The sequence below is a fragment of the Triticum urartu genome, chromosome 2A (assembly GCF_056163025.1).
Source record: "Triticum urartu cultivar PI428250 chromosome 2A, HENAU_Tu73, whole genome shotgun sequence".
In the NCBI taxonomy this organism is placed as follows: Eukaryota; Viridiplantae; Streptophyta; class Magnoliopsida; order Poales; family Poaceae; genus Triticum; species Triticum urartu.
Genome location: NC_141874.1, coordinates 741846375 through 741870680, shown reverse-complemented (window position 1 = coordinate 741870680; position 24306 = coordinate 741846375). Strand labels below are relative to the sequence as shown.

At 42.2% G+C, this 24306-nt stretch overlaps 1 pseudogene; it reads left to right on the top strand.

Annotated features, from left to right (window-relative positions):
• The first annotated feature begins 19959 nt into the window (after window positions 1–19959).
• On the top strand, window positions 19960–22855 carry LOC147987532 (putative alpha-glucosidase Os06g0675700; annotated as a pseudogene).
• The last annotated feature ends 1451 nt before the right edge of the window (window positions 22856–24306 follow it).

Sequence of the window (24306 nt, the reverse complement as noted above, 5' to 3'; positions counted from 1 at the left end):
CCTTGTTGAAGGTTAAAACAACAAACTTGATGAAAAATCATTGTGGTTTTGATGCGTAGGTTAGAACGGTCCTTGCTAGAAGCCCGTAGAAGCCATGTAAAACTTGCAACAACAAAGTAGAGGACGTCTAACTTGTTTTTGCAGGGCTTGCTGTGATGTGATATGGTCAAGACGTGATGATATATAAATTATTGTATGAGATGATCATGTTTTGGTTATCAGCAACTGGCAGGAGCCTTATGGTTCTCTCTTTATTGCATAAGATGCAAGCACCATATAATTGCTTTACTTTATCGCTATGCGATAGCAATAGTTGCAAAAGCAATTGTTGGCGAGACGATGATACGTCTCCAACGTATCTATAATTTTTTTATTGCTCCATGCTATGTTATCTACTGTTTTGGGCAATATTGGGATTTATTATCCACTTTTATATTATTTTTGGGACTAACCTATTAACCGGAGGCCCAACCCAGAATTGCTGTTTTTTGCCTATTTCAGTGTTTCGAAGGAAAGGAATATCAAACGGAGTCGAAACGGAACAAAATCAACTTGAGAAGTTATTTTTGGAAGGAAAGCTACCGAAAAAGCTTGGAGTGCACGTCAGGAAAGAAGGGAGGTTCCCACGAGGGTGGGGGGGGGGGCGCCCACCCCCCTAGGGTGCGCCCCCCTGCCTCGTGCCCCCCCCCTTCGGTCCACCGATGTGCTTCTTTCACCCATATATACCTACGTATCCTAAAACTTCCAGAACAGAGATTAGATCGGGAGTTCCGCCGCCAGAAGCCTCAGTAGCCGCCGAAAGCCAATCTAGACCCGTTCCGGCACCCTGCCGGAGGGGGAATCCTTCTCCGGTGGCCATCTTCATCATCTCGGTGCTCTCCATGACGAGGAGGGAGTAGTTCTCCCTCGGGGCTGAGGATATGTACCAGTAGCTATGTGTTTGATCTCTCTCTCTCTCTCGTGTTCTTGAGGTGATACGATCTTGATGTATCGCGAGCTGTGCTATTTTAGTTGGATCCTATGATGTTTTCTCCCCCCTCTACTCTCTTGTAATGAATTGAGTTTTCCCTTTGAAGTTATCTTATCGGATTAAGTCTTTAAAGATTTGAGAACACTTGAAGTATGTCTTGACGTGCGTATCTATGGTGACAATGGGATACCACGTGATTCACTTGATGTATGTTTTGGTGATCAACTTGCGGGTTCCGCCCATGAACCTATGCATAGGGGTTGGCACACGTTTTCGTCATGATTCTCCGGTAGGAACTCTGGGGCACCCTTTGAGGTCCTATGTGTTGGTTGAATAGATGAATCTGAGATTGTGTGATGCATATCGTATAATCGTACCCACGGATAGTTGAGGTGACATTGGAGTATCTAGGTGACATTAGGGTTTTGGTTGATTTGTGTCTTAAGGTGTTATTCTAGTACGAACTCTAGGGCTGTTTGTGAGACTTATAGGAATAGCCCAACGGATTGACTGGAAAGAATAACTTTGAGGTGGTTTCGTACCCTACCATAATCTCTTCGTTCGTTCTCCACTATTAGTGACTTTGGAGTGACTCTTTGTTGCATGTTGAGGGATAGTTATGTGATCCAATTATGTTAGTATTGTTGAGGGAACTTGCACTAGCGAAAGTATGAACCCTAGGCCTTATTTCCACACATTGCAATACCGTTTACGCTCACTTTTATCATTAGTTACCTTGCTGTTTTATAATTTCAGATTACAAATACCTTTGTCTACTATCCATATTGCACTTGTATCACCATCTCTTCGCCGAACTAGTGCACCTATACAATTTACCATTGTATTGGGTGTGTTGGGGACACAAGAGACTCTTTGTTATTTGGTTGCAGGGTTGCTTGAGAGAGACCATCTTCATCCTACGCCTCCTACGGATTGATAAACCTTAGGTCATCCACTTGAGGGAAAATTGCTACTGTCTTACAAACCTCTGCACTTGGAGGCCCAACAACGTCTACAAGAAGAAGGTTGTGTAGTAGACATCAGACGACCATGTGACGACACATTGATAAAGATCAAGATGATGGAGATCATGGTGTCATGCCAGTGACGATGGAGATCATGACAGTATTTTGGAGATGGAGATCAAAGGCACAAGATGATAATGGCCATATCACGTCACATATTTTGATTGCATATGATGTTTATCTTTTATGTACCTTATTTTGCTTAGTATGACAGTAGCATTATGAGATGATCCCTTACTAAAACTTCAAGGTATAAGTGTTCTCCCTGAGTATGCACCGTTTCGACAGTTCTTCGTGCTGAGACACCACGTGATGATCGGGTGTGATAAGCTCTACGTTCACATACAATGGGTGCAAGGCAGTTTTGCGCACGCAGAATACTCGGGTTAAACTTGACGAGCCTAGCATATGCACATATGGCGTCGGAACACTGATACCGAAAGGTCGAGCGTGAGTCATATAGTAGATATGATCAACATAGTGATGTTCACCATTGGAAACTACTCCATCTCACGTGATGATCGGACATGGTTTAGTTGATATGGATCACGTGATCACTTAGATGATTAGAGGGATGTCGATCTAAGTGGGAGTTCTTAAGTAATATGATTAATTGAAGTTTAATTTATCATGAACTTAGTACCTAATAGTATTTACATATCTATGTTGTAAATCAATAGCTCGCGATGTAGCTCCCCGTTTATTTTTTGATATGTTTCTAGAGAAAAACTATGTTGAAAAATGATAGTAGCAATGATGTGGACTAGGTCCATGATCTGAGGATTGTCCTCATTGCTGCACAGAAGAATTATGTCCTTGATGCATCGCTAGGTGACGGACCTATTGCAGGAGCAGATGCGGACGTTATGAACGTTTGGCAAGCTCGGTATGATAACTACTTGATAGTTTAGTGCACCATGCTTTACGCCTTAGAACCGGGATTTCAAAATTGTTTTGAACGCCATAGAGCATATAAGATGTTCCAAGAGCTGAAATTGGTATTTCGGACTCATGCCCGAGTTGAGAGGTATGAGACCTCTGACAAGTACTTTGCCTACAAGATGGAGGAGAATAGCTCAACCAGTGAGCATGTGCTCAGATTGTCCGAGTACTACAATCGCCTGAACCAAGTGGGAGTTAATCTTCCAGATAAAATAGTGATTGACAGAGTTCTCTAGTCACTATCACCAAGTTACTGGAACTTCTTGATGAACTATAATATGCAAGGGATGATGAAAATGATTCCTGAGCTCTTCGTGATGCTGAAATCGATGAAGGTAGAAATCAAGAAAAGCATCAAATGTTGATGGTTGACAAGACCACTAGTTTCAAGTAAAAGGGCAAGGGAAAGAAAGGGAACTTCAAGAAGAATGGCAAGCAAGTTGCCACTCCCATGAAGAAGCCGAGAGCTAGACCCAAGCCTGAAACTGAGTGCTTCTACTGCAAAGGAAATGGTCACTTGAAGTGGAACTGCCCTAGATACTTGGCGGAAAAGAAGGATGGCAAAGTGAACAAAAGTATATATGATATACATGTTATTGATGTGTACTTTACTACTGTTCATAATAGCCCCTGGATATTTGATACTGGTTCAGTTGCTATGATTAGTAACTCGAAACAGGAGTTACAAAATGAACAAAGACTAGTTGAGGGCAAGGTGACAATGTGTGTTGGAAGTGATTCCAAGGTTGATAAGATCACCATCGCACACTCCCTTTACCTTCGGGATTAGTGTTGAACCTAAAATAAATGTTGTTTGGTGTTTGCATTGAGCATACTATGATTGGATCATGTTAATTGCAATACAGTTATTCATTTAAGTCAAAGAATAATTGTTATTCTGTTTACATGAATAAAACCTTCTGTGGTCATACACCCAAGGTGAATGGTTTATTGAATCTCGATCGTAGTGATACACATATTCATAATATTGATGCCAAAAGATGCAAAGTTGATAATGATAGTGTAACATATTTGTCGCACTGCCGTTTAGGTCATATTGGTGTAAAGCGCATGAAGAAACTCCATGCTGATGGGCTTTTGGAATCACTTGATTATGAATCACTTGATGCTTGCGAACCATGCCTCATGGGCAAGATGACTAAGACTCTGTTCTCCGGAACAATGGAGCGAGCAACTGACTTATTGGAAATAATACATACTGATGTATGCGATCCGATGAGTGTTGAGGCTCGCGGCGGGTATCGTTATTTTCTGACCTTCACAGATGATTTGAGCAGATATGGGTATATCTACTTGATGAAACATAAGTCTGAAACATTTGAAAAGTTCAGAGAATTTCAGAGTGAAGTGGAAAATCATCGTAACAAGAAAATAAAGTTTCTACGATCTGGTCGTGGAGGTGAATGTTTGAGTTACGAGTTTGGTCTTCATTTGAAACAATGCGGAATAGTTTCGCAACACACGCCACTTGGAACACCACAGCGTAATGGTGTGTCTGAATGTCGTAACTGTACTTTATTGGATATGGTGTGATCAATGATGTCTCTTACCGATTTGCCACTATCGTTTTTCGGTTATGCATTAGAGACAGTTGTATTCACATTAAATAGGGCGCCATCTAAATCCGTTGAGACGACACCGTATGAACTGTTGATGTCTACTACACAACCTTCTTCTTGTAGACGTTGTTGGGCCTCCAAGTGCAGAGGTTTGTAGGACAGTAGCAAATTTCCCTCAAGTGGATGACATAAGGTTTATCAATCCGTAGGAGGCGTAGGATGAAGATGGTCTCTCTCAATCAACCCTGCAACCAAATAACAAAAAGTATCTTGTGTCCCCAACACACCCAATACAATGGTAAATTGTATAGGTGCACTAGTTCGGCGAAGAGATGGTGATACAAGTGTTATATGGATAGTAGATAATAGTATTTGTAATCTGAAATTATAAAAACAGCAAGGTAACGAATGATAAAAGTGAGCACAAACGGTATTGCAATGATAGGAAATAAGGCCTAGGGTTCATACTTTCGCTAGTGTAAGTTCCCTCAACAATACTAACATAATTGGATCACATAACTATCCCTCAACATGGAACAAAGAGTCACTCCAAAGTCACTAATAGCGGAGAACGAACGAAGAGATTATGGTAGGGTACGAAACCACCTCAAAGTTATTCTTTCCAATCAATCCGTTGGGCTATTCCTATAAGTGTCACAAACAGCCCTAGAGTTCGTACTAGAATAACACCTTAAGACACAAATCAACCAAAACCCTAATGTCACCTAGATACTCCAATGTCACCTCAAGTATCCGTGGGTATGATTATACGATATGCATCACACAATCTCAGATTCATCTATTCAACCAACACAAAGGACCTCAAAGAGTGCCCCAAAGTTTCTACCGGAGAATCACGACGAAAACGTGTGCCAACCCCTATGCATAGGTTCCCAATGTCACGAAACCCGCAAGTTGATCACCAAGACATACGTCAAGTGTTCCCAAATCTTTAAAGACTCAATCCGATAAGATAACTCCAAAGGGGAAACTCAATTCATTACAAGAGAGAAGAGGGGGAGGAGAAACATAGGATCCAACTATAATAGCAAAGCTCGCGATACAACAAGATCATGCCATCTCAAGAACACGAGAGAGAGAGATCAAACACATAGCTACTGGTACATACCCTCGGCCCCAAGGGAGAACTACTCCCTCCTCGTCATGGAGAGCGCCGGGATGATGAAGATGGCCACCGGTGAGGGATCCCCCCTCCGGCAGGGTGCCGGAACAGGGTCCCGATTGACTTTTGGTGGCTACGGAGGCTTCTGGCGGCGGAACTCCCGATCTATCTTGCGTTCTGGAAGTTTTAGGTCACGTGGGTATATATGGGTGCAGGGAGGACGTCGGAGGAGCCACGGGGGTCCCACGAGACAGGGGAGCGCACCCTGGGGGGGGGGGGCGCCCCCCACCCTCGTGAGCACCTTGTGTCTCCCCTGACGTGGGGTCCAAGTTCATCAGGTGTGTTTCCTTCCAAAAATAACTTCTCCAGCTGATTTCGTTCCGTTTCGACTCCGTCTGATATTCCTTTTCTTCGAAACACTGAAATAGGCATAAAACAGCAAATCTGGGCTGGGCCTCCGGTTAATAGGTTAGTCCCAAAAATAATATAAAAGTGGAAAATAAAGCCCAATATAGTCCAAAACAGTAGATAATATAGCATGGAGCAATCAAAATTATAGATACGTTGGAGACGTATCAGGCATCCCCAAGCTTAATTCCTGCTCGTCCTCGATTAGGTAAATGATAAAAAGAGAATTTTTGATGCGGAGTGCTACTTGGCATAATTTCAATGCAAAATTTCTTAATTGTGGTATGAATATTCAGATCCATAATATTCAAGACAAAAGTTTATATTGACATAGAAAATAATAATACTTCAAGCATACTAACAAAGCAATTATGTCTTCTCAAAATAACATGGCCAAAGAAAGTTCATCCCTACAAAATCATATAGTTCAGTCATGCTCCATTTTCGTCACACAAGAATGCTCTCATCATGCACAACCCCGATGACAAGCCAAGCAATTGTTTCATACCTTAATAATTTCAAACTCATAAACTTTCACGCAATACATGAGCGTGAGCCATGGATATAGCACTATGGGTGGAATAGAATATAATGATGGGGGTTGTGTGGAGAAGACAAAAAGGAGAAAGTCTCACATCAACGAGGCTAATTAATGGGCTAGGGAGATGCCCATCGATTGATGTTAATGCGAGGAGTAGGGATTGCCATGCAATGGATGCACTAGAGCTATAAATGTATGGAAGCTCAACAAAAGAAACTAGTGGGTGTGCATCCAACTTGCTTGCTCACGAAGACCTAGGGCATTTGAGGAAGCCCGTCATTGGAATATACAAGCCAAGTTCTATAATGAAAGATTCCCACTAGTATATGAAAGTGACAACATATGAGACTCTCTATATGAAGAACATGGTGCTACTTTGAAGAACAATATATGAGACTCGCTATATCATGGTGCTACTTTGAAGCACAAGTGTGGAAAAAAGGATAGTAGCATTGCCCCTTTTTATTATTATTATTATTATTATTATTGGCCTTTTTATGGCCTTTTTTGGGACAATGCTCTATTAATGATGATCATCACACTTCTATTTATTTACAACTCAATGATACAACTCGATACTAGAACAAAGTATGACTCTATATGAATGCCTCTGGCTGTGTACCGGGATGTGCAATGATGCATGAGTAACATGTATGAAAGAATTATGAACGGTGGCTTTGCCACAAATACTATGTCAACTACATGATCATGCTAAGCAATATGACAATGATGAAGCGTGTCATAATAAACGGAACGGTGGAAAGTTGCATGGCAATATATCTCGGAATGGCTATGGAAATGCCATAATAGGTAGGTATGGTGGCTGTTTTGAGGAAGATATAAGGAGGTTTATGTGTGATAGAGCATATCATATCACGGGGTTTGGATGCACCGGCGAAGTTTGCGCCAACTCTCAATGTGAGAAAGGGCAATGCACGGTGTCGAAGAGGCTAGCAAGGATGGAAGGGTGAGAGTGCGTATAATCCATGGACTCAACATTAGTCATAAATAACTCACATACTTATTGCAAAAATCTACAAGTCATCAAAAACCTCGGCACGATGCGCATGCTCCTAGGGGGATAGATTGGTAGGAAAAGACCATCGCTCGTCCCCGACCGCCACTCACAAGGAGGACAATCAAATAACACCTCATGTTTCAAATTTGTTACATAACGTTTACCATACGTGCATGCTACGGGACTTGCAAACTTCAACACAAGCATTTCTCAATTTCACAACTACTCAACTAGCATGACTTTGATATTATTACCTCCATATCTCAAAACAATTATCAAGTATCAAACTTCTCATAGTATTCAACACATTCATAAGAGAATTTTATTATTCTTGAATACCTAGCATATTAGGATTTTAAGAAAATTACCATGCTATTTAAGACTCTCAAAATAATATAAGTGAAGCATGAGAGTTCATCTATTTCTTCAAAATAAAACTACCACCATGCTCTAAAAGATATAAGTGAAGCACTAGAGCAAATGACAAACTACTCCGAAAGATATAAGTGAAGATCAATGAGTAGTCGAATAATTATGCAACTATGTGAAGACTCTCTAACATTTAATAATTGAAGATCTTGGTACTCTATTCAAACAGCAAGCAAATCAAAATAAAATGGAATCTAAGAATAGCAAACATCATGTGAAGAAGCAAAAACTTAGGATCAACCGATACTAACCGATAATTGTTGAAGAAGAAAGGTGGGATGCCAACCGGGGCATCCCCAAGCTTAGACGCTTGAGACTTCTTGAAATATTATCTTTGGGTGCCTTGGGCATCCCCAAGCTTGAGCTTTTGTGTCTCCTTAATTCCTCTCATATCACGGTCTCCCTAAATCTCAAAAGCTTCATCCACACAAAACTCAACAAGGACTCGTGAGATAAGCTAGCATAAACCATTGCAAAAACCTTATCATACTCTACTGTAGCAAATCACTAAAATTATTATTAAACATTGCATACTAAATTCCTCTGCATATTTAATATTCCTATCCTCAAATAGAATCATTAAAGAAGCAAACATATGCAAACAATGCAAACATAACAGCAATCTGCCTAAACAGGATAGTCTGTAAAGAATGCTGCAACATCCATACTTTCCTAGATACAAAAATTATGAAATGAAATTCCCACTGTAGTAAATTTATCAGAGCTTAATATTCAAAAGGTTTAAAAATTTTATCACATTCTCACTTTTCTAGGGAATTATTGCAACAACGGTAAACTTTCTGTTTTCAAACAACAACATGTATACTTGTAACATAGGCATAGTAAAGGCTATTAATGCCACTTTTATTGAAATAAAATATGAAAACATTGTTCTAAATAACAGCAAGCAAATCCTAACAAAATAAATTGATGCTCCAAGCAAAACACATACCATGTGGCGAATAAAAATATAACTCCAAGTAAAGTTACCGATGAACAAAGACGAAAGAGGGGATGCCTTCCGGGGAATCCCCAAGCATAGGCTCTTGGCTATCCTTGAATATTACCTTGGGGTGCCATGGGAATCCCCAAGCTTAGGCTCTTGCCACTCCTTATTCCATAGTCCATCGAATCCTTACCCAAAACTTGAAAACTTCACAACACAAAACTTAACAGAAAACTCGTAAGCTCCGTTAGTATAAGAAAATAAATCACCACTTCAAGGTACTGTAATGAACTCATTATTTATTTATATTGGTGTTAAACCTACTGTATTCCAACTTCTCTATTGTTTATAAACTATTTTGCTAGCCATAGATTCATCAAAATAAGTAAACAACACATGAAAAACAGAATCTGTCAAAAACAGAACAGTCTGTAGTAATCTGGGTCAAACGTATACTTCTGTAACTCAAACAATTCTCAAATAAATTGCTGGACCTGAGGAATTTATCTATTAATCATATGCAAGAAGAATTAACTAAATATCACTCTACAAATAAAAATGGCAGCAGTTCTCGTGAGCGCTAAAGTTTCTGTTTTTTACAGCATGATCAACAAGACTTTCCCCAAGTCTTCCCAAAGGTTCTACTTGGCACAAACACTAATTAAACACATAAAACCACATCTAAACAGAGGATAGATGAATTATCTATTACTAAAAAGGAGCAAAAATCAAGGTACTAAAATAAAATTGGGTTGCCTCCCAACAAGCGCTATCGTTTAATGCCCCTAGCTGGGCATGATAATTTCAATGATGCTCACATGAAGGATAAGAATTGAAACATAAAGAGAGAATCATGAAGAATATGACTAGCACATTTAAGTCTAACATGATTCCTATGCATAGGGATTTTGTGAGCAAACAACTTATGGGAACAAGAATCAACTTGCATAGGAAGGTAAAACAAGCATAACTTCAAAATTTTAAGCACATAGAGAGGAAACTTGATATTATTGCAATTCCTACATGCATATATTCCTCCCTCATAATAATTTTCAGTAGCATCATGAATGAATTCAACAATATAACCAGCACCTAAAGCATTCTTTTCAAGATCTACAAGCATAGAAAATTTACTACTCTCCACACAAGCAAAATTCTTCTCATGAATAATAGTGGGAGCAAACTCAACAAAATAACTATCATGTGATTGAAAATTAAGATCAAGATGACAAGTTTCATGGTTATTATTGTTCTTTAAAGCATACGTGTCATCACAATAATCATCATAGATAGGAGGCATGCTTTCATCATAATAAATTTGCTCATCAAAACTTGGGGGACAGAAGATATCATCTTCATCAAACATAGCTTCCCCAAGCTTGTGGCTTTGCATATCATTAGCATCATGGATATTAAAGGAATTCATACTAACAAAATTTCAATCATGATCATCATTCAAATATTTAGTGCCAAACATTTTATAGATTTCTTCTTCTAGCACTTGAGCACAATTATCCTTTCCATCATACTCACGAAAGATATTAAAAAGGTGAAGCGTATGAGACAAACTCAATTCCATTTTTTATAGTTTTCTTATATAAACTAAACTAGTGATAAAACAAGAAACTAAAAGACTCGATTGCAAGATCTAAAGATATACCTTCAAGCGCTAGCCTCCCCGGGAACGGCACCAGAAAAGAGCTTGATGTCTACTACACAACCTTCTTCTTGTAGACGTTGTTGGGCCTCCAAGTGCAGAGGTTTGTAGGACAGTAGCAAATTTCCCTCAAGTGGATGACCTAAGGTTTATCAATCCGTAGGATGCGTAGGATGAAGATGGTCTCTCTCAAGCAACCCTGCAACCAAATAACAAAAAGTCTCTTGTGTCCCCAACAAACCCAGTACAATGGTAAATTGTATAGGTGCACTAGTTTGGCGAAGAGATGGTGACACAAGTGGTATATGGATAGTAGATAATAGTATTTGTAATCTGAAATTATAAAAACAGCAAGGTAACGAATGATAAAAGTGAGCACAAACGGTATTGCAATGATAGGAAATAAGGCCTAGGGTTCATACATTTGCTAGTGTAAGTTCCCTCAACAATACTAACATAATTGGATCACATAACTATCCCTCAACATGCAACAAAGAGTCACTCCAAAGTCACTAATAGCAGAGAACGAACGAAGAGATTATGGTAGGGTACGAAACCACCTCAAAGTTATTCTTTCCAATCAATCCGTTGGGCTATTCCTATAAGTGTCACAAACAGCCCTAGAGTTCGTACTAGAATAACACCTTAAGACAGAAATCAACCAAAACCCTAATGTCACCTAGATACTCCAATGTCACCTCAAGTATCCGTGGGTATGATTATAAGATATGCATCACACAATCTCAGATTCATCTATTCAACCCACACAAAGGACCTCAAAGAGTGCCCCAAAGTTTCTACCGGAGAATCACGACGAAAACATGTGCCAACCCCTATGCATAGGTTCCCAATGTCACGAAACCCGCAAGTTGATCACCAAAACATACGTCAAGTGTTCTCAAATCTTTAAAGACTCAATCCAATAAGATAACTCCAAAGGGGAAACTCAATTCATTACGAGAGAGAAGAGGGGGAGGAGAAACATAGGATCCAACTATAATAGCAAAGCTCGCGATACATCAAGATCGTGCCGTCTCAAGAACATGAGAGAGAGAGAGAGATCAAACACATAGCTACTGGTACATACCCTCAGCCCTGAGGGAGAACTACTCCCTCCTCGTCATGGAGAGTGCCGGGATGATGAAGATGGCCACCGGTGAGGGATCCCCCCTCCGGCAGGGTGCCGGAATAGGGTCCCGATTGACTTTTGGTGGCTACGGAGGCTTCTGGCGGCGGAACTCCCGATCTATCTTGCGTTCTAGAAGTTTTAGGTCACGTGGGTATATATGGGTGCAGGGAGGACGTCGGAGGAGCCACGGGGGTCCCACGAGAGAGGGGGCACGCCCTGGGGGGGCCACCCTCGTGAGCAGCTCGTGTCTCCCCTGACGTGGGGTCCAAGTTCATCAGGTGTGTTTCCTTCCAAAAATAACTTCTCTAGTTGATTTCATTCCGTTTCGACTCCGTCTGATATTCCTTTTCTTCGAAACACTGAAATAGGCATAAAACAACAAATCTGGGCTGGGCCTCCGGTTAATAGGTTAGTCCTAAAAATAATATAAAAGTGGAAAATAAAGCCCAATATAGTCCAAAACAGTAGATAATATAGCATGGAGCAATCAAAAATTATAGATACATTGGAGACGTATCAACTGTGGTTTAGCAAGAAACCTAAGCTGTCATTTCTTAAAGTTTGGGGTTGCAATGCTTATGTGAAAAAGTTTCAAACTGATAAGCTCGATCCCAAATCGGAGAAGTGCATCTTCATAGGATACCCAAAAGAAATTGTTGGGTACACCTTCTATCACAAATCCGAAGGCAATATTTTTGTTGCTAAGAATGGATCCTTTCTAGAGAAGGAGTTTTCTCTTGAAAGAATTGAGTGGGAGGAAAGTAGAACTTGATGAGGTAGTTGTACCTTCTCTCAAGTTGGAGAGTAGTTCATCACAAAAATCAGTTCTAGTGATGCCTACATCAATTAGTGACGGAGTTAATGATGACGATCATGAAACTTTAGTTCAAGTTACTATCGAACCTTGTAGCTCAACCAGAGCACATTCCGCACGAGAGTGGTATGGTAATCCTGTTCCAGAAGTCATGTTACTAGACCATGACGAACATGCGAACTATCAGGAAGCGATGATGAGCCCAGATTCCGCAAAATGGCTTAAGGCCATGAAATCTAAGATACAATCCATGTATGAGAACAAAGTGTGGACTCTGGTGGACTTGCCCGATGATCAGCAAGCCATTGAGAATAAATGGATCTTCAAAAGGAAGACGGACGCTGATAGTAGTATTACTATCTACAAAGCTCGACTTGTCGAAAAAGGGTTTTTGACAAGTTCAAGATGTTGACTGTGATGAGATTTTCTCACTCGTATCGATGCTTAAAGTCTGTCCGAATCATGTTAGAAATTGCCACATTTTATGAAATCTGACAAATGGATATCAAAACTGCATTCCTTAATGGATTTATTGAAGAAGAGTTGTATATGATACAACCAAAAGATTTTGTCAGTCCTAAAGGTGCTAACAAAATGTGCAAGCTCCAGCGATCCATCTATGGACTGGTGCAAGCATCTCGGAGTTGGAATATACGCTTTGATAAGTTGATCAACGCATATAGTTTTATACAGACTTGCGGTGAAGACTGTATTTACAAGAAAGTGAATGAGAGCGCTACAACCTTTCTAATAAGTACATGTGAATGACATATTGTTGATCAGAAATGATGTAGAATTTTCTGGAAAGCATAAAGGAGTGTTTGCAAGGAGTTTTTCAAAGAAAGACCTCGGTGAAGCTGCTTACATATTGAGCATCAAGATCTATAGAGATAGATCGAGATGCTTGATAAGTTTTTTCAATGAGTACATACCTTGACAAGATTTTGAAGTAGTTCAAAATGGAACAGTCAAAGAAGGAGTTCTTGCCTGTGTTGCAAGATGTGAAGTGGAGTAAAGACTCAAAACCCGACCACGGCAGAAAATAGAAAGAGAATGAAAAGTCATTCCCTATGCCTCAGTCATAGGTATGATATGTTGTGTACCAGACCTATTGTGTACCTCACCATGAGTTTGGCAAGAGGGTACAATAGTGATCCAGGAGTGGATCACTGGACAACGGTCAAAATATCCTTAGTGGAATAAGGACATGTTTCTCGATTATGGAGGTGACAAAAAGTTTGTCGTAAAGGGTTACGTCAATGCAAGCTTTGACACTAATCCGGATGACTCTAAGTCTCAATCTGGATACATATTGAAAGTGGGAGTGATTAGCTAGAGTATCTCCATGCAGAGCATTGTAGACATAGAAAATTTGCAAAATACACACGGATCTGAATGTGGCAGACCCATTGACTAAAATTCTCTCACAGGTAAAAGATGATCACTCTTTGGGTGTTAATCACATAGCAATGTGAACTAAATTATTGACTCTATAGTAAACCCTTTGGGTATTAGTCACATGTAGATGTGAACTAATCACATAAAGATGTGAACTATTGGTGTTAACTCACATGACGATGTGAACTAGATTATTGACTCTAATGCAAGTGGGAGACTGAAGGAAATATGCCCTAGAGGCAATAATAAAATTGTTATTTATATTTCCTTATATTATGAATTTTTTTTATTATTCATGCTACAATTGTATTAATCGGAAACTTAGTACATGTCTGAGTACATAGACAAATAGAGTGTCACTAGTATGCCTCTACTTGACTAGCTCGTTAATCAAAGATGGTTAAGTTTCCTAGCCATAGACATGAGTTGTCATTTGATGAACAGGATCACATCATTAGAGAATGATGTGATTGACTTGACCCATCCGTTAGCTTAGCACTTTGATCGTTTAGTTTATTGCTATTGCTTTCTTCATGACTTATACATGCTCCTATATGACTATGAGATTATGCAACTCCCATATACCGGAGGAACACTTAGTGTGCTATCAAATGTCACAACGTAACCGGGTGATTATAAAGATGCTCTACAGGTGTCTCCGATGGTATTTGTTGAGTTGGCATAGATCGAGATTAGGATTTGTCACTCTGATTGTTGGAGAGGTATCTCTGGGCCCTCTTGGTAAGGCACATCACTATAAGCCTTGGAACCAATGTAACTAATGAGTTAGTTTCGGGATGATGCATTACGGAACGAGTAAAGAGACTTGCCGGTAACGAGATTGAACTAGGTATGATGATACCGATGATCGAATCTCGGGCAAGTAACATACCGATGACAAAGGGAACAACGTATGTTGTTATGCGGTTTGACCGATAAAGGTCTTCGTAGAATATGTACGAACCAATATGAGCATCCAGGTTCTGCTATTGGTTGACCGGAGATGAGTCTCGGTCATGTCTACATAGTTCTTGAACTCGTAGGGTCCGCACGCTTAACGTTCAATGACATTTGGTATTTTGAGTTTCTGTGTTTTGATTTACCGAAGATAGTTCGGAGTCCTGGATGTGATCACCGACATGAAGAGGAGTCTGGAAATGGTTGAGACATGAAGATTGATATATTGGAAGGTTATGTTTGGACACCGGAATGGTTTCAGATGAGTTCGGGCATTTACCGGAGTATCGGGGTTACCGGAACCCCCCGGGGGCTTAATGGGCCTACATGGGCTTTAGTGGAAGAGAGAGGAGAAGGCCAAGAGGAGGGGCACCCCCCCAAGCCCAGTCCGAATTGGGAAGGGGGGCGGGCCCCCTTTCCTTCCTCCCCTCTCTCCCTTCCTTCCCCCTCCTATTAGGACTAGGAAAGGGGGAACCTACTCCTAGTAGGAGTAGGATTCCCCCCTTAGGGGGCGCACCACGTTTGACTACATCAACCACGTTACTTTATGCTTCCGCTTTCGTTCTACGAGGGTACGCGGACACACTGTCCTTCTCATTGCCATGCATCACATAGATAGATCTTGCGTGATCGTAGGTAAATTTTTTGAAATACTGCATTCCCCAAAAGGAATGTTGCCTTGCTTAGAGCATGATCGTTAAGCATAATTATGTTAGGATGAATCCAAAACAACGGGTGAAGGATACAAGTCAACTGTGTGTGTGTGTGTGTGTGTTAATAATTCTTAGTTTTTCAATGCCCATAAACAACTTACCAAGTACCAGGAACACTCAATGCATGGATCAACTCAAATTCCCATTGCCAAAGATTTAGAGTTATAATGACAAATTTGTTGGGAACGAAAGAATAACCATCATGGCAAAGGATGTTAAGCAATGGAAATCTTGTCAACACTAACCCAAGGTACAAAACCAAATAAAATTGTGAAAATGCGGCACCCAACCATGAAACTAGTCATGCAGGAAATCACTAGTAGAAAACAGGGGCTTTGGTTTGGCCAGAAAAGAGCATTAATCCCGGTTGCATTACGAATCGGGACTAATGTGAGCATTAGTCCCGGTTCAAGCGGCTAGGGTACCGTACATGCATTACTCCTGGTTCAAATGGGACCTTTAGTCCTGGTTAGTGCCACAAACCGGGACTAAAGGGTGCGATGCATTAGTACCGGTTCGTGGCACCAACCGGTATTAAAGGTCTTAGTACCGGTTCGTGCCACGAACCGGTACTAATGGTGCAATTTTCGAATCCTACCCCCCCCCCCCCCGTATCGCTTTTTCAGTTTTGTAAAGAGCAGAAGAAAATGATAAAAACTTCAAAAGTTAAATCCTTCGAGATGTAGTTATGTTACTACATCTACTAGTTAGGAAAATTTAAAAACTTAAATTTGGACATGTTTTGCAAAAAGTGTAGGGAAAATGTAAAACGGCTATAACTTTTGCATACGATGTCAGAAAAAAATTGTATAATATATCAAAATGTTCAGCACGAAAATTCGCATCCGATTTTTACATCCTACGGCTTATTTGCAAATTTTTAGAATCCTCAAATTCCAAAAGGAAAAAAAGTTATGCTCAAATTTCATTTTTTTTAAATTTTCGTTAAGTCTGGTCAAACTACTTATTCAAGAAGTATTAGTGTTACTAAATAATTATTCAAGAATATTAGTGTTACTAAATAATTATTTCAGTTTTTTTTATTTTGGTCAAATCTGGTCAAATTGTGGTCAAACTACTTATTCAAGAAATATTAGTGTTACTAAATAATTATTGTTTTTTAGAACAATAGTTTCAAACTCAAACAGTGAAATTTGTGACTTCATGCTCAAGCTAAACTCCTGAGGGTTAATAGGATTGACATCTTACTATTGTCAGGAAAACAACAAGTGCAGATTTGGAAATGAGGGAGAATAGAACCCAGAAGTTAAGCGTGCTCAGGCTGTGGGAGTGGGAGGATGGGTGACCGTCCGGGAAGTTAGATGATTAGGAATGATGAGGGGTGATTAGACATTAAATTGAGCAGTGATGAGGGGTGATTAGAGATTAGAGGTTAAAATAATTCAAAAATTTGAAAATCGGGAAAAAATTTCAAAAAAATCCTTCAGTACCGGTTAGCAGCCATGTGGAGGGCATTTAGTACCGGTTGGTGTTACCAACCGGGACTAAAGGTAGACCTCCAGGCAGCAGCCACGTGGAGGGCCTTTAGTCCCGGTTCGTATAAGAATCAGGACTAAAGGGGGGGGGACCTTTAGTGACGACCCTTTAGTCACGGTTCCAGAACCGGGACTAAAGGTTCTCTAGAACCGGGATAAAAGGCCCTTTTTCTACTAGTGAATGAGCACAAGTTTAGGCTGGATACTTATGGGAAAATAGAATGATAATGGAGATTGATGAGCAGTAAAAAAGAGTATTTCATCAACACAATTTGCGATTAGGCAATGAGGAAATCCTCAAAAATATTAATATAATGAGGAATGCCATAACAAATTTAAGCCCTGCAACTAGGATACAAATACAACTATGATTATGTGCTAGTTGGAAAGATAGTGGATCCTGGCGGGAGGGCTCCATTTTTAGTTGTTTTTTTCAATCTTGCTAGGGTTTGTGTCCTACTCAGGAAGGCGAGACGGCGGCGGCTCCCTGAAGATGGAATAAAGGTCTCCCCGCCTAGCATCGTTGGTGGGCGTGTGGAGGTATGTCTTCGGCAAATCTATCTTTGGTGGATTTGCTCGGATCTCGTCGTTGTTCGTCTACGTTCATGTGTCTTTGGTTTGGATCCTCCCGATATACGTTATTTTTCATCGGCGGTGGTTGCTGTTTTGGGGTGCTGGTCCTATGGGGCCTTAGCATGACGACTTCCCGACTGTCTACTACAACAAGTTGTGCTCGGCTCTCGCGATGGAGGGGCGATGACGGCGGCACACCTTCGGCTCGCTTCGGTGCTTGTAGTCGTCGCTAGGTGGTTTACGGATCTGGATGTAATTTTTATTTCTAGTGTTCGTTGTACTGCCATGATTGAAGATGGATAGATTGGAAGTTTTTCCGGAAAAAAGTGAGTCCTAGAGTACTTCCTATAAATTTTGAGGCTATACTGCCAAAAGGTGTCCCATTGTCTCTTCAAACATTAATAGTACAATCTATGAACCCTCCAAATGATTATAATTTTTCAATTATAATAATGAGTAAATAGATGATATTAATGAAAATACAAAAGGATACATTGTATGGTTAAACTCAGAAATGTCAAAGCTCAACTAACGAACATACGAAGGCAGTGAAACATATAATCAGGTACATAATTGGTACTCTGAATTTTGGCTCCTTATATGAGAAGGGTGAAAAAGGGAACTTGCAAATTTATGGCTATAGTGATAGTGTTTTAGCTGGTGATGTCAATGACCGCGAGATTATTAGTGGCATGATTTTCTACATTGGATCGAGTCCTATTAGCTAGAACTCTCATAAACAAAAAAAATGTTGCAATGTCCTTTTGCGAGGCTGAATACATTGCCGGTGCAGCTGCAGCTTGTCAGGGAATTTGACTGGGCAGATGACTAGCTGATCTCGAGGGAAGAGAGTTCGATCAAGTGGTGTTAAGGGTCGACAACTAGTATAGCCATCTCCTTAGGAAAGAATCCAGTTTATCCTGAAAGAAGTAAAGATATTGATATCCAGTATCACTTTATCAGAGAGTATGTGGAGAATGGAGACATTGGCATTGAACATGTTGGCACCAAATATCAATATGATGACAATGGCCTTTGGGAGAGTCGAGTTCCAGGAGATGAGAGAGCGCATTGGCATGCACACCATGAAGAAGATGCACCAATCTTAGGGAGGCGATTGTTTTCTACTTCTAATCTTGTTGCATCAGGTTTCAGTTATCCTATTTTCTTGCTACACGTAAGTTCTGTTCACGTGAGAATAACATGGCCTTGGTAGTATGGCTATCGGTCGAAAACATGTTGTTCGTTCGGCGCAATCCATTGCACGTGGGATGTCATGCGCTCTAAGTGGATCGTGGTGGACTTTGCGTTATGTTCTGTTAGCTGATGGACTAAAAGAAAGAAGCCCAGAAAAGGCGCGGTTAAGCGCGTTGCAAAACTCCACTCCCTCTCTGTGTGTTCACGGGTTCACGTGTGTAGAGCTTGAGTTCATTGCTGGCTTGCTGTGAGGGCATTGATCCTGGCCTAATCATTGACAACATGGAGAAAAAATGGTCGACATGGCATGCCACCTATACCCTGGCGGTCAAAACCCACTTGACAAGACATGCTCATTTTTATAAAAAGGTTCAATGTGGTACAACTTACCTTAAATGGGGTGATACCGATAAATACATCTCACATAGGGTAATTCCTATTAAAAATATCGAAATAGGGCCACAAATTTGAGTTTACTCTTTATAAAAAAATGAATGAATATCAACATGAGTAGGCAAATATATATTCTGAGCATATATTTCATGATGGGTATTATGTGAGCAATTTGTTTTTTCAGATGTTTGTGTATTATTTCGATTAAGTGGGTCAAACTGGTAGAAATTTGGCATAGAACAAGTTTAACTTAGTACAGAGTTAAAATGGCAGTTAAATTCAAAACAGATGTAGTGCATGTATTTGCAGTTCATATTTGGTTGCGTTAATTAGTTCCTTCTTTAGCAAGTCAGAATTAATCTCTTCTTCATCCAGATGTACTATGCATGTATATGCAGTTCACTTTTGTTTGCATTAATTATTTTCCTTCTTTAGCAAGTAAAAACTAATTACTTCTTCATTTGGATGAAGCGATAACTCTTCACTTTGAAAGCTTTGAATTAGTACTGGCTCGTATAGCCTATCTATCTAGAGGTAATCCTAGGCACGTATTAAAAACTTTCCAAACATTTCAGATGATTGCTGGCCTATATAACCCCGAGTGTGCGTCATATGCTAGACATCAGTTGTGTTGCACGCACCATCCACTCATGGCGACTGGCTTGCCATCCACTCATCATTTCGTGCTCCTCACCATCCTCATCTGCCTCCTTGTCCATCATTGCAGTGCAGTCTATGACATCGAGTCAACCGCTCGGTCGGGGAAGCTGCTGTCAGCCAAGCTGAAGCTCGTCGGCGGGTCGACGGAATTTGGGCCTGATGTGAAGAGTCTCGTCCTAACTGCAAGGTGAGTGGGTTTGATGTAATTTCGTTTCATCCAAGTAGCTAGATAAGTTGGTTCTTGCTCACAGATTCTTAATTTTGTGTCATGACGGCAGTCTTGAGACGGATAGCCGGCTACGCGTGCGCATCACCGATGCTGACCATCGGCGATGGGAGGTCCCCCAAGACGTCATCCCACGCCCGGCACCAGGGCCAGAACCAAAGGACGTTTTGCTCGACTCACCCGGCAATCCATCCATGCCGAGCAACAGCACCATGTCCAGCGCGTCTTCCGACCTGACCCTCACCATCCACCCCAGCCCGTTCCGCTTGACGGTCTCCCGTCGCTCCACCGGGGACACCCTCTTTGACACTTCCGGCCAACCTTGTCTTCAAGGACCGGTATGTTACAAGTGTTCCATTGCAATGTTATCTAGTGTAGCTTAGTTGATCCGCAAGAGTTAGATCGATGTAGAACAATACCATGGTCTGTAAGTAGCAAGTGAACGATGGGCATGAAATTGGAATGCAGGTACTTGGAGGTGACATCGGCGCTGCCGGCTGACCGAGCATCCCTGTATGGGCTCGGCGAGCAGAAAAAACAGACGTTCCGGCTACAACACAATGACACTTTCACGCTGTGGAACGGGGACGTGACGTGGTCCGACCAACCGGACCTCAACCTCTATGGCTCGCACCCGTTTTACATGGACGTGCGCTCCGGCGGTGCCGCGCATGGCATGCTCCTCCTGAACAGCAATGGGATGGACATACTGTACGGCGGATCCTACGTCACCTACAAGGTGATCGGTGGCGTGCTAGACTTCTACTTCTTCGCCGGTCCCTACCCGCTCGACGTCGTGGACCAGTACACACAGCTCATGGGCCGCCCTGCCCCCATGCCCTACTGGTCATTCGGTACGAGTACCTTCTTGGTAGGCATATATCCATATATATGCTGGCTCTGCTCTGCTACGCTCACTCGATCTTGCACTTGTAGGGTTCCACCAGTCTAGGTATGGCTACAAGAACGTGGCTGATCTGGATGGCGTGGTCGCCGGCTACGCCAAGGCCAGGATCCCACTGGAGGCGATCTGGTCGGACATCGACTACATGAACGGTTACCAGGACTTCACGCTGGATCCGGTGAACTACCCGTCCAAGCAGCTCCGGCCATTCGTGGACCGGCTCCACAACAATGGCCAGAAATACGTGGTCACCGTACACCCGGCTATCAAACGGCAAGCAGCACCTCACGAGGACTTGTTCCTCAAGCGAAACGGCGCCAACCTGGTAGGCGAGGCGTGGCCAGGCGAGGTCTACTTCCTGGACTTCATGAGCCCACGTAGCACCCAGTACTGGGCACGAAAGATCTCTGAGTTTCGGCGGACCATCCCTGTGGATGGGCTCTGGTGCGACATTAACGAGCCCTCCAACTTCAAGCAGTGGCAGCCTCTCAATCAGTTGGACGACCCGCCCTACCGCATCAACAACTCCGGCTTCCACCTTCCCATCAACTACAGGACTGTGCCGGTCTCAACGGTGCACTACAACGGCGTGTCCGAGTACGACGCGCACAATCTCTTCGGCCTCCTCCAGGCGCAGGCCACGCACGCCGGGCTGCTCAGGGACACCACACGCCGCCCCTTCGTGCTCAGCCGCTCTACCTTTGTCGGCTCCGGCCGTTACGCCGCGCACTGGGCCGGCAACAATGTCGCGCGGTGGGACGAGCTTGCGCAATCCATCAACACCATCCTCAACTTTGGCCTCTTCGGCATCCCAATGATGGGCGCCGACATCTGTGGCTTCAACGGCAACACCACCCAGGAGCTCTGCAGCCGCTGGATTCAGCTTGGCGCATTCTACCCGTTCGCCAGGGCCCACGCAGAGAAGACAACCCTCCGGCGAGAGCTCTATGTGTGGGAGCCGACGGCACGGTCGGCGAGGAAAGCGTTGGGGATGCGCTATCGGCTACTGCCCTACATGTACACGCTAATGTACGAGGCGCACATGACGGGGGCGCCCATCGCGCGGCCACTCTTCTTCTCCTACCCGCAGGATGCCGACACCTATGGCGTGGACAGGCAGTTCATGCTAGGCCGAGGCGTGCTTGTCTCTCCGGTGCTACAGCCCGGCGCCACCACCGTGGACGCCTATTTCCCGGCCGGCCGGTGGTTCAGTCTTTACGACTACTCCCTCGCCTACACCATGAAGGTCGGCAAGCGCGTGACCCTCCCGGCGCCAGCGGACTTGGCAAACGCGCACCTGGCCGGCGGCAACATCCTACTACTGCAGCATGCCGACCTCAACACGTCCGCTGCACGCCAAAGCGAGTTCCACCTCCTTGTGGCGCTCGCGGAGAATGGGACGGCCAGTGGGGAGCTGTTCTTGGATGACGGCGACTCGCCGGAGATGGGCGCTGTGGGAGGCAGTTGGACCCTGGTGAGATTCAGCTGCGACAGGGAGGAAAGCAAAGGCATGGTCACCACCAAGGTGAGTTCACATGTGGTTCAGAACTCATACGCGCCGAGTCGGGCGCAGGTCATCGGCAAGGTGGTCTTCATGGGGCTGCCGTCCGCACCAAAGAGCTTCGCTATCTATGTAAACAGCGCGCAGCTCAAGGCAGCCCGCACCAAGTCCTGGACGAGTGGAGTCTTCAGCGTCAGTGGCCTGTCGCTGGCAATCGGACAGAAGTTTGAGATAAAGCTTGTCATGTCCCATTAGTATCGAAACCAATTGTGTAGTACAAATTTTTATCGGAATAAATAAAAGTTGAATATTGATCTAGAGTGATCTATTGTTTAATGTTTAATCATTTGATCTAGGGTTTTAAAAATGTCTTAACAGGTTGATTTTATTTTCTCAAAATCTAAGGTACTGCTTATTTAATTGTCGATGTGGCTGGTATTCAGAAGGTACATCGGCAAAGTTGCAACTCAAAGGGGTAGGAAAACTGTTCTTTAGCAAATGGCAATTGAGGTTTATCAACGTCGTTGGCGAGGCAACCAGTTGAAGATTGATAATATCGTGTGACTGTTCTAACGTGCATCCGACCCCCTAGCAGCTTCTACTCTCATTTCATAGAAGCAAATATAGGTATTTAAGTAGCCCCTAAGACGCTCACTTACAAGATGTATGTTGATCTGAAATTGTTATTTGACCTTTTTTCTTTTGGCCCAATAGACTGAATTAGGCTAGAGTCTATTTTGTTTTACGTTTGACAAAACAAGAGAAGGCCTTGATTTCTTTGGTTCCTCAAATATCAACGTCTTCGTAGGTTTCACACGGCATATGTAACTAGCAACATCGGAATTGTAATATGAGCTATTTTTAATGTTTTACCATTTGACCTAGAGTTTCAAAAACGTCTTAGAAGGTTGATTTTATTTTCTGAAAATCCAAGGATTTTCTTATTAGTTGTCTATGTAAACAACATTGAGCTCAAGGCAACTCGCACCAAGTCCCGGACGAGTGGAGTGTTCAGCGTCAGTGGCCTGTCGCTGGCAATCGGACAGAAGTTTGAGATAAAGCTGGTCATGTCTCATTAGCATCGAAACCAATTGTGTAGCATAATTTTTTTTCAGAATAAATAAAAGTTGAATATTGATCTAGAGTGATCTATTGTTTAATGTTTTATCTTTTTATCTAGAGTTTTAAATATGTCTTAACAGGTTGCTTTTATTTTCTCAAAATCCAAGGTACTGCTTATTAGTTGTCGATGTGGTCTGGAATTCAGAAGGTACATCGACAATGTTGCAACTCAAAGAGGTAGGAAAATTGTTTTTCAATAGATGGCTGCTGAGGTTTATCATCATAGTTGGCGAGGCAACCAGTTGAAGATTGATAATATCGTGTGCCAATTCTAAAGTGCATCCGACCCGCTAGCAGCTTCCCCTCTCATTTTATAGTAGCATATATAGGTATTTAAGTAGCCCCTAAGAAGCTCACTTACAAGATCTAGGTTTATCTGAAATTGTTCCTTGACCATTTTCCTTTTGGCCCAATAGACTGAATTAGGCTAGAGTCTATTTTGATGTACGTTTGACAAAACAGGACAAGACCATGATTTGTTTTGCTTCGTCAAAAATCAACGTCTTCATAGGTTCCACACGACACGTGTAACTAGCAACCGCAGAATTGTAATTATGAGCTATTGTTTAGTGTTTAAAAATTTG